Genomic DNA, 12,258 nt, shown 5'->3' with positions numbered 1-12,258 from the left:
GTACTCTCTCTTTGCAGATAGTGAACGGTAGTTAACGCAAGCCTTTGCCCCCGTTGTAATCCGTCGTGCCTGCTTGTCTCTCCATTTGATTGATTGTTGTCCAAGCATTTACTGTTTTAGAATTGGTTCTCTTTGGATCATTCTCTATTTACAAACAAGCACAAAGTCGCAATACTCTGTTTAGTCTTTGCAGATAGTGAAAAATCGTGTAAAAAAATAAAAGTAATCGAGCAAAATCAGTAGGCCACTAATTGGATCTCTTTTTGACCTCGCTAAAATAGAAATATTAGGAACAACCCTTCATGAGAAATACGAAAATAGTGAGATGAACTGAGCTCCACACCATGAGAGCTGCAAGACAGCTCGGCTCCATCACCCATCCCGCACAAAATAATGACAAACCCTATGCAAATATTAAAAATATAGACAACACACCAGCAAAGAAACAGGGTAAAACATTTTATTAAAAAACTATTTACATAACGTTGGTTTATAAGATGATGTCAGTAGTGGACCGATGTGGGAATAGATCGAAAGCAGCACAAGGCTCCAAGATCCGGATGGCAAGCTCCTGGATGTTGGGTGCCATAGTTCAGAGTTCTGAGTTTGAGCCTTTTTCAATGCCTGTGCTTTGTTGAATCAAAATGCCGGCTTGACACAAAGCTGACTCAAGCGTTGCTACTGATGCTAAGCAGACCAAAACTGGTTTTCAGTTTGTACATTTTTCTAGATTTTTCAATCCAAGTTTGGTTGACTTTGTAGAACGATGGCTTCAAATTTTCAACATACGGTGTGGTGGCGCTGACTGGAAGGGGGCGCTTCGCTCCTGCCCCCTCCCCAAGTAAGATTTTCATACGTGAAAGTACGTTAATGGTTTTGGTCCCTGAGTTGCTTCGATGTCACTGCCATTCTCAAATAGCATAAGTTCTGGATGTTGGGTGCCATAGTTAAGAGTTCTGAGCAGTGCTTGTAACACTGTCTGAAGCTTATTTCCACCTACTGCAGCTTCACTATTCTCAAAGTAAGTGAGTGTCGTTTGTGGACCTGACTGCATTAGAAAACAATGTGATATGTTACCTTCCTAAACAGCTTGACGGAGGCCCCTGAGGGGCGGTGTGATGGCCATGGACTCGGATAAGACGCTTGGCTCCGACACCCTCCCCAAGTCTTATAGCACTGGTGTAGCCTGAGATCGCCCCCGACATAGGCGGCCGGCTCCCGGGGTCCGGCGGAACTTTTTGCCTTTTGATGACTCTTCAATTCTGGACCTTGTCCCACAATCGGTTTCACCTGAAGACAAGCTGTAGTGGGGCGCCCCTTTACCGTTTTAGTTGCCATTCCGGCCGCTTTTGCTACACTGTGCCTCTTCCGCCATTCAGCTGTTTACCGCCCGCTCTTGCGACTACAGCGTCTCGCTCACCATGTAGTTGAGTTGCTCCCGCTCTTGCGGTGCAGCGATAGGCGGCTGCCACATGGCTCTCAAAATGGCGGCCGGCTCTTCGGTTTTGGGCCTGGTCCACTAAAATGGCCCTGGGACACATTGGAACTCGGACGCTTCCCTGATAGGGCTTGGGTCCCATTCTCGAAAAGCGTCCCCTCAGCCGTGAAGATTCTACAAAAGTCTTGGGGGCCTCCGACTCCCGCAGGCTTCTGGTGGGGAGCGGCTGCCATGATTGCTCGTGGAATGGCCACGACGGAGCTACGAGATGGTAGTGGTCTCATGCTGACGCCAGCTTTAGTCTGAAACATCCAGAAACACTGTAGACTACCAATTCGATCAGTTCCGGTAGCGCCCCAACATGACCCGGAAGAGAAGAACTTGCCCTCCCCTCTTTGACTGATGGTTCTTGTTGCCTGTCTCCTCTGTTGTCATTTAACAGAACTTTTTGGACTGCTGAAAGGGGTTGTGTTCTGAACGCTGGTTGGTGGAGACATTTTGACTATATTCTTGACCTACGTTGTCGCGTAATGCGTTATATGACACGCCGCGTTAGCGCACCCGGAAGTGATCCGAGGCGCAGCGCGCAGCGCGTAACGTAAGCATAACAGGTCATGTGACTTGTTAATAAAACTTTTCATTGGTTCATTTTACTTTTGTTAATTTAATGATGAAAAGCTTGGTCATATGACCTAAAAATTACGCTTTTTATTGTTTTCGAATATTTTTTTTTCAAACATATGTTATAATATTCCAGGCTAATGTACTTTCCCGGAAAATTTACAACTGTCTTGCAAGTAAAATATATTCCTTTTTCGAGAAAAAGGGCGTTTCTTCCTTCCATGACGGAACCGTTGAGTAAAAGAGATTCGGCCTGCTATCTTAGTCGCAGATACGCCTGATTATCAGATTCTTATCGATCACTTTATTTTGCAGACATGAAAAACACAACTGCCCTTGACCATTTATCTTTACTGCGTTCCTACATATTATACCTTTTATCCGTCATGTAATTGGACTGCTTTATTTCACTTGCCTTTTACTGATTCGAAAACAGTGACTAAAAGTAAAAACTTTACCAATGTAAATACTACTACCGTGTTTTGTTTTAAAAACCTTTATTGTGAAAATGTCAGTATACAAATACGGGCCTATAACCACGTGGGCCGGCCACGGAGCAAACTGAAATCGTATATGATGAGGAGACATTTACACTGTAGAGGAACGTAACGAGCGGGCCATTAGGTTGCAAGAACTAAGGTGTCTAACAGTTGCAGAATCGGTGGACATACATTTTGTAATTAAAATAGGACAGGGCCACTTACAATAACATTTTCTAGATATACATTTGCGGGCAAGGAGTTACGAGTCCCATTTATACCGGCGCCATTTTGGGCGAGGCCGGGCAGGTCCAAGATATAGTCAAAATGTCTCCACCAACCATCGGCCAGACCAGAACCCCTTTCGGCCCTTTATGCTACAAGATGGTGTCTTCCATTCAGAAAATATTGTTGGCAGCATTTTGAAAGGAAACAGAAACAGCCGTTCTCCTAGTGAGTTTCACATTGTTACATTTAGGAAGAATGTTGAAGAGTAGTATGTGGAAAATCTGAAGCCATTTTTCTACAAACTCTTAATCAGACTTGGATGGAAAAAAAAAACATGAAGAATGTACAAACTGAAAACCAATTTTTGTCTGTATAGCATCAACAGTAACGCTTGAGTCAGCTTTGTGTCAAGCCGCCATTTTCATTCAATCAATAGCGTCCCCCTGCACACATTCAGGGACCTGGTCGTGTCTTCAGATGAAACGGATTGTAGGAAAAGAAGCAGAAAGGAAAAGGCAAAAAGTTCCGCCGGACCTCGGGAGCCGGCCGCCTATGTCATGTGCGACCTTTGGCCACACAAGGGCAATAGTGAAGCTGCAGCAGATGCAAATAAGCTTCAGACAATCTTACAAGCACTGCTCAGAAATCTCAACTGAGGCACTCAACATCCAGGACTTGCCATTCGAATCTTGGCGCCTTGTGCTGGTTCCGATCTATTCACACATCGGTCCTGGATCTCGGCGCGTTCGACTCACTGTACCGCAACAGTGACCGCAATTCAGCTGGACAAGCCGCCATTTTCATTCACTCAATAGCGTCCCCCTACACACATTCAGGGACCTGGTCGTGTCTTCAGATGAAACGGATTGTAGGAAAAGAAGCAGAAAGGAAAAGGAAAAAAGTTCCGCTGAACACCACCTTGGGCAATAGTGAAGCTGCAAAAGGTGCAAATAAGCTTCAGACAGTCTTCAACTTACTCTGATTCTTATAATAAACTTCAGATAGTCTTACAAGCACTGCTCAGAACTCTCAACTGAGGCACTCAACATCCAGGACTTGCCGTTCGGATCTTGGCGCCTTGTGCTGGTTCCGACCTATTCACACATCGGTCCACTACTGACATCACCTCATAAGCCAACGGGGCACCCCACGCCGACTTTCGGCGCAGCATTGTAGGATGGCCACACCAGTGCGGCAACTTGCTGGACACCACCTCGGTGCCATCCGGATCTCGGCGCGTTCGACTCACTGTACCGCAACAGTGACCGCAACTCAGCTGGACACGCCGTCTTTCGGCGCAGCATTGTAGGATGGCCACACCAGTGCGGCAATTTGCTGGACACCACCTCGGTGCCATCCGGATCTCGGCGCGTTCGAGTCACTGTACCGCAACAGTGACCGCAATTCAGCTGGACACGCCGTCTTTCGGCGCAGCATTGTAGGATGGCCACACCAGTGCGGCAATTTGCTGGACACCACCTCGGTGCCATCCGGATCTCGGCGCGTTCGAGTCACTGTACCGCAACAGTGACCGCAACTCAGCTGGACACGCCGTCTTTCGGCGCAGCATTGTAGGATGGCCACACCAGTGCGGCAATTTGCTGGACACCACCTCGGTGCCATCCGGATCTCGGCGCGTTGTGCTGCCTTCGGCCTATTCGCACATCGGTCCGCTACTGACGCCGCCTCACGTGCCAACGGATTTTCTACGCTTTTTGTAGCCCTATGCCGCATAACAGGTCATGTGACTTGTTTATAAAACTTTTCATTGGTTCATTTTACTTTTGGTTTCCTAAAGATGGAAGGCTTGGTCATATGACCTAAAAATAACACTTTTCATTGGTTTAGAACATTTTTTTCTCCCAAACGATGAAAGCCCCACCTTGTTTCTGGATCATTCAGACTGAAACTGGCGTCAGCATGAGAGCACCACCATCTCGTGGCTCCGTCGTGGTCATTCCGCGAGCAATCATGGCAGCCGCTCCCCACCGGAAGCCTGCGGGAGTCGGGGGCCCCCAAAACTTTTGTAGAATCTTCACGGCTGAGGGGACGCTTTTCGAGAATGGAGCCCAAGCCCTAGCAGGCAAGCGTCCGAGTTCCAAGGTGTCCCAGGGCCATTTCAGTGGACCAGGCCCAAAACCGAGGAGCCGTCCGCCATTTTAAGAGCCATGTGGCAGCCGCCTATCGCTGCACTGCAAGAGTGGAAGCAACTCAACAACATGGTGAGCGAGACGCTGTAGCCGCAAAAGCGAGCGCAACTCAGCTAGATGGCCGCCACCTGGGGAGGCCCGTTCACGCCGCCTCCCCCACCCCCGGGCCGCCGCTCGCCAATTTTCGGAGCAGCATTGTAGGATACCAAAACCAGTGCAGCAGTTTACTGGACATCACCTGGGTGCCTGTCGTACATGTTGTGTCAGCCATGTGACACTGGACACAGTCCCATCAACATCTCAACGCGTTCTGCTGCCTTGGGACTATTCGCACAACAGACCGCTACTGACGAGGCCTCCCCCCGCACCACCCGGGACGCCCCACGCTGTTTTTCTGTGCTGCATTGTAGGATCCCAAAACCAGTGCGGCACCCAGGCGACATCACCTGGGTGCCGTCCAGAACTCTGCACGTTGTGCTGCCTTGGGACTATTCGCACAAAAGACAGCTTCTAACCATTGTTGCTTTTTGTGTTGAAAAATGTTTAAATGTTTTTAGTTTTTGTTCCGTTCGTTATAGTTAATAGTTAATAAAGTTTTATAATCTTACTTTGTTGGAGTGTTATCTATTTTTTTTAAACGGGGTGAATGGGGCCTTGAATCGGGTTATTGTCATGTGTGGGCTTTGGAAGTGTGCTGCTGCAGGATCGGACATTTCAAACTCAAATGCACGTTCTTTTTCTTACCTTTCCGAAGCATGGAGCGCAATAGCAGGCAGAGAAAGGGTGATGCACGTGTTGAACACTACCTGACCTGGCAAGTTGCTGGCAGTGCCCCCCCCGCCCGCTCCTGAAAGAGGGCACACACACACCGCCGCCCCGAGTACTTCACAAATCTTTAAAAGACCATGCGCTTGTTCATGAGGCTTAAATGGTTTATCACCTCTTCTAGAACCCCTGCATCGACCCTCTGACGTTTCCTGGAAAAATTACCATGTAACACAATACCAAGCCCTGTCAGCTGAAACCCCCAAGGAATCGTGGGGCATATTATCAAGGGGGTTTATCTCCGCTTTTTTGGCTTTAAAAGCCAAGAAAGCGGAGATAAAAATATCTCCCTATTACCAAGCTGTCGCTAACACCAGTTAGTGACAGCTAAAAGGAGATAGCGACCATCTTGGGCCCCGCTTTGCATGTCAGTGATACTTATCACTAATGACATGCAAAGCGGGCGTGCCAAGATGTTAGCGACTGGAAACAGTCCCTAACATCGCTATCTCCTATTACCAACTTTTGGAGATATTCGCGCTAAGCGCGAATATCTCCAAAATCTAACACCTGCCCTGAGCAGTTCTTAGCCATGTTATCCAATGGGAGGTGGATAACATGGCTAAGAGCATTTGCTCGATAATACATGAATATCGCTGACTTTTCTGCGATAATAGCAAGGTTTATCTGCGATAAAAATCGCCGATGTGCGGCGATAATTTTTGTCTCTAAACAAATAAGAGACAAAAATTATCGCTAGTTGTTGGTAATATGACCCCGAGTTTTTGCTTGCAGAAATCGGGAGGCGGGAGACTAGCACTGAAATCAGTAGTCACACGCCTGAATCGGGAGGGTTGGCATGTCTGAATTCTCTACAGCTGGGGCCATAAACTACATCCGCAGGGGTAGGTGATAGCCTAGGTCCGGCCTGGACAATCGGACACAGAGGAAGAGGAGTGTCAGAGGGTGCGGTAGTGAATAGGGTGAAAGAGAGGTGTCGGGAGGGCACAGGGTGTGATTCTCAGAGAAGAGCAGCGCAGATGGGGGGAAGTATATGGCCCATGCATGAGAGACAGAGCGGGGATGACCAGTGCGTGGGGGAGATGCTTGCGAGGGTGGGAAGCCATGCTGAGGATCGGCGGCGTGCAGAGAGTGGGCCTGGTCAAGGCATCTAAAATGGCTGCCGTGCACGACAAAATTGTGGCATTGGACAAAAAGGCAAGATGGCGCAGACAATGTTTTTCAATAAGGATTCATTTATAACAAAATATTTACTCGCAGTGACAAAATGGTGGTCAACACTTCCTGATTTCCATCGAATCGAACGTTAACAAACGTCACGCAGCAAAAAAAAAAAAAAAGCTCACGCACAGAGCAGTTTTTAACCATGTTATCCAATGGAAGGTGGATAACACGGCTAAGAGCATTTGCTGGATAATGCATGAATATCGCTGACTTTTCAACGATACTCATGCATTGTGGCCGATGTGCGGCGATAATTTTTATCTCTAAACAATTAAAACGAAGCACAAAATGGCGAATTCCCGTTTCGCTACCAGTTTGCGGCCCAGTTCGCGGCCCGTGAAGTGCTTCTACCGTGAAAAATCATTTTTTTTTTCTTTTCCCCACGGGACCCTTTAATAACCCCAACAACATTCCTAGGGGGTCAAGAGGGGGATACCTTGCCCCCTTTCATTAAATTCCCCTTTCGTTTTTCACCTCTTCTTCTCTCTCGATCCTACCGAGAGACAAGATGGCGGCCGCTCCGGACTGTTTAGAATGTTGACAGACACCGGAGAGCCAATCAGCTTTCTGCACGCAAAGTTCCGAAACGCGAAAAGTAAGCGGACCGGATCGCTGCCCTGAGCGCTGTTACAGATATATATCTTGATTTAAATGTTAATTTCTCAAAATCCACTGAAGCACATATATTGAGACCTAGCAAAGGCACATCGGGCTAACAGTCCCTACAATTTTGCAAAGTTTCGTGCAAATCCATTCAGCCGTTCGAGCTAAAAGTGAGTCCAACCGCCCTATGGAAAACTCAATGCAAAAAACGCGTTTTGGGACCCCCCTTTTTTCTCAGCCCCCCCTTGACGAAATTTTCAGGGGCTGCTCAGAAACAAAATGTGCCATTTTCCTGAAAATTTCAGCCGATTCCGTCCACAAACGCCAAAGTTATTAGACATAGAATTTTCAGAAATCCCATAGGGAATTAATCCTAACTATATATACCTACTGGCGATAGCCAGTAGGTAATATATATATATATATATATATATATATATATATATATATATATATATATATATATATATATATATATATATATATATATATATATATATATATATATATATATATATGTATATATATATATATTTATTTAACACTCCTTTCTCCACTTGGACGAAAGTAATGGGCGCACTCCCTTTGAGTTCCACAAATTGATTTATTTAAATCTCTTCAGCAATGAATGGGGGGAATTCTTTTTAAAATCGTCTCTGGGACTAGTGGCAATTCACGTGAAACATATTGAAATCAGCCTGAATAAAATACAGGAAGAAGTAAAGGAAATGGAGAAAGAGGTCACATCCTTAAAACTTAACAATGAAATGGTCAAATTTAAGGAGGAACTAGAAAGCCAAATTGAAAAACATGAGGATACAGTTAGAGAACGCAAACATAACAAGTTCATACGTGACACTGTAGACTATGAGGAGGGTTGTATATTTAGCTTCTCGAGGAAATACGACTTTTTCAAACAACTGTCCCCACAAAAACGTGGCTCAAATCTTTCCAGTAGTGCATCTTCCTCATGTTCATTAATTTCAATGGAAGGTAATGAAGGTGAACCAAGCACATCAGTAAATAACGAAAAGATGCCTTTTTTAGGAGATATGCGCCTGGTGCTACAACAAAGACAGTGGGAACAGAGCCGAGGCGCACAAAATCAATCAAGAGGAAGGGGAAGAGGACAACGTTGGACCACAAACAAAAAAAGACAAGAAGGGGCAACAGGAACAAATCAATCAAGTGAAAAAGTGGGCACGGAAACATGGAGTATGCGCCAGAAGAGGGGGAAATAAACAATGAATTGCAAATTATTAACCTCTCCAAAAGAACAATCACTGAAACAGAAACCATGTTATTAAAGCGAGGCATAAACTTTTGCCCAAAGAAAAAGATGAACATTGCTCAAGTACGAATAGACCTCTATCTATACATAAGAAAGATCAAATTGGCCAAGTTTTTTGAGGAAAATAAAAACAAAAAAGATTTCCGAAAAATACAAATGGAAGAAGAAAATACCCCAAATCTCTGTGTAAAAGAAGCAGAAGCATATACCACACTTCTGAATCTAGACATAACTGATGAAAATGAAATGACGGTTAGTCAAGCAATTGCACAAACAGGAGCAGGCATCAGCAAACTAAAGCCCAAATCGAAATTCTATCCCCAGTTACCGGCTGGAAACAAGGTGGATATTTTCCAAGAAGCTGTGATCCAGGACCTGTATAAAATCAAGGGATCCAATTATAAAGATAACCTAACCCTGGAGGAACGAAAAGCACTAGAAAATCTGTGCAAAGATGACCAAATAGAAATAAAAATGGCGGACAAGGGAGGAGATATTGTGATTTGGGAAAAAAGTTCATACATCATTGAAGCTCATAGACAATTGAAAGATGCTAAATACTATGAGAGGCTCAAAACTAATCCAACGGTTGAAATAAAGAACAAATTGGATGAAAAACTAAGACAATGGAAATTGAATAATTTGATTGATGAAGATGAACAAAAGTATTTAACAACTAACCACCCGACAACAGCAACAATATATTTCCTGCCAAAGGTCCACAAAGACCGAAACAAACCTCCAGGAAGACCTTCACATACGAAATCAACAACAAAGAAGTAACATTCTTGGATACCCGCATCTATATCAAAAACAATCAGATCCACACGACGTTGCACAGAAAAGAAACGGCTACCAATGCAACACTAGAAGCGACAAGCTTCCACCAGGCCTCCCTGATCTCAAGCATCCCATATGGGGAGTTTCTTCGCATCCGAAGAATATGCAGCGAAGATTCTGAATGGCAAAAACATAGTGCCACAACAAAACGAAGATTCAAAAACCGCAAATATAATCAGGGGAACATTTAGAAATGTTGGAAAAGAGCCAATGAAAAACCCAGACAGGAATGCCTAAAACGATCGAACAAAGACAAAAGCGATCAAGAACCCATCAGACTTATCACTGATTACTCTGAAAACAGTAAAAAACTTGTTCAAATCATGAGAAAAAATTGGAAGATTTTACATTTGGATGACACTTTAGGGAAGCTAGTGGGGCAACATCCAGTGGTAACATACAGGAGAGCACCCAACTTGAAGGATCAGTGGATTCACAGTCATTGTAAACCCAACAAAAAGAAAGACTGGCTTAAAACCACTGGCTTCGTGAAATGTTATGGTTGCAAAATGTGCCAAATTGCCAAACAAACTAAGGAAATATCATTGCGTAACAACAAAAAATGGCAGATACGACAATTAATCTCATGCAAAACTGAATTCACAGTCTACGGAATAGAATGTCCATGCCCCCTTATGTACGTGGGTAGCACCAAAGGTGAACTAAAAAAACGAATAATGGAACACGTGAGAGCCACAGTACATAAGGACAGAGCCAACGCAGTGGCAAAACATATGGAGCTAAAGCACAATGAAGATTGGCTAAAACTGAAATTCTTTGGAATAGAAACTGTCCCAAGTAATATTCGTGGAGGAGATCGCGAAAAAATTCTGAGACAAAAGGAGTCACCCCACATCCTAAATTTTAGAACTTTAAGTCCGCACGGCCTGAACCAATCAGAAGAGTTATATATTCATCTCTAATATGGACAAATGAGGAACATATACAAGTGAACTGGTGAGGTTGAAAACCATTTCAAAACAAGACTTGATGATCCAAAAATAAGGGAGCCTTATCAACAAATAGGTAACTAATCCCACTAGAGGGATGGAAAGGGACAAGCGTTGACAAAAATAATGGCGGAAAAATTATAATGTCAGCTAAATATTATCATATGTGTTAGAATGAAAGTTTAAGACTAAAAATAAGGGAACCTTATTTAACAAACAGTTAACCAATCCCACTAGAGGGATGGAAAGGGACTGGAGTTGTCGAAAAATCACAATGTCAGCCAATATTATCAAAAGTACAAAAGCAAAATGTTGACTGATTTCTTTTGATTTCTCTTGTCAAATGGTTTAATTTCACTTAGAGACTTTTTTTTACAAATAATTTGTTAAAAACCACAAATACCACAATGCCTAGCTACTAAAAACAGGATGTGATGTAACATCAAATACTGAGGTTGCTTTAAATGTGGAACAAAAAACTTGAGAAAGTGATCATGAGCAAGGTGCTAGGAGCACTGAAACGCGTAGATCGTGTTGTTTTCATTGCTGAAGAGATTTAAATAAATCAATTTGTGGAACTCAAAGGGAATGCGCCCATTACTTTCGTCCAAGTGGCGGAGGAGTGTTAAATAATTAACAGCGAGGTTCTGCCGTAGGGACCGCACCCACAACGAGCGCTCAATGGCCGGGAAACTGTGAACCGGCGTGGGAAGATATATATATATATATATATATATATCCACTGAAAAAACCATAGGTTTCAGGGACGTTATAGTCAGTTGAACATTTCACTCGTACAAAAACACAGAAATTTGGCTGTTGTAGTTAGTAGAGCTAACTATAACTTGCACCCCCGCAATGCATTGCTGATGTCGCATATTACAAAACTCATGACATGGTCAAATTACATCACTGATGACATCATCCAGTGACTATGTGTTTCTGTAAAGTTTCAATATGTTTTATATATATGTCAAGGTGTATTGAAGAATGAGTGGGTGTATTAGTGTCTGGGTGGAGGATTTTATAGGTGTGTGACTGACTGTATAAGTGAGTGAATAATTGTGTCTTACTGAATTCATGGGTTAGTGACTAAACTGTGTGAATGTATGAATCATTCTGTCTGTTGTGTAAGTTGCTGCATGGGTTGGTGAGTAGCTACATGAGGGTCTATATGGGTTATTTATTGGTTGCGTGAGTATCTGTATGGGTGCCTGAGTGTTTGTGTGGGTGTGTGGGGTGTGTGTGGCTTTGTGCATAGATGTGTGAGTGGGTGATTCACTGGGTTTATGGGTTCAAGAGTGCACATGGAAATAGCTGTATGGGTATGAGTATGTGTATGGATGTGTTGATGAATGAATGGATGTCTCAGTGGTATATATGTGAGTAACTACATATGTGAAAGGCAGTATATGTGAGTGTTGGAGTATATAAATTAATATATGTGAGAGTGAGTGATTGTGATAGTGGCTGTATGAATGAGTGTGTGCTGCTGTCAGTGATTGTACAAGAGATTAAGTATATGTTAGTATCTGTATAAATAGATGAGGTTGTGAATGTATAACTGTATAGGTGAGTAAATGGCAGTGTTATTGATTCTTTACATGACTGGCTATGTATGTGAATAACTCCATGGATGAGTGGCAGT

This window comes from Lissotriton vulgaris, chromosome 7 (genome assembly GCF_964263255.1).
Source record: "Lissotriton vulgaris chromosome 7, aLisVul1.2, whole genome shotgun sequence".
NCBI classification, from domain to species: domain Eukaryota; kingdom Metazoa; phylum Chordata; class Amphibia; order Caudata; family Salamandridae; genus Lissotriton; species Lissotriton vulgaris.
The sequence above is the reverse complement of the archived record's forward strand: the minus strand, read 5'-3'. Positions refer to the sequence as shown.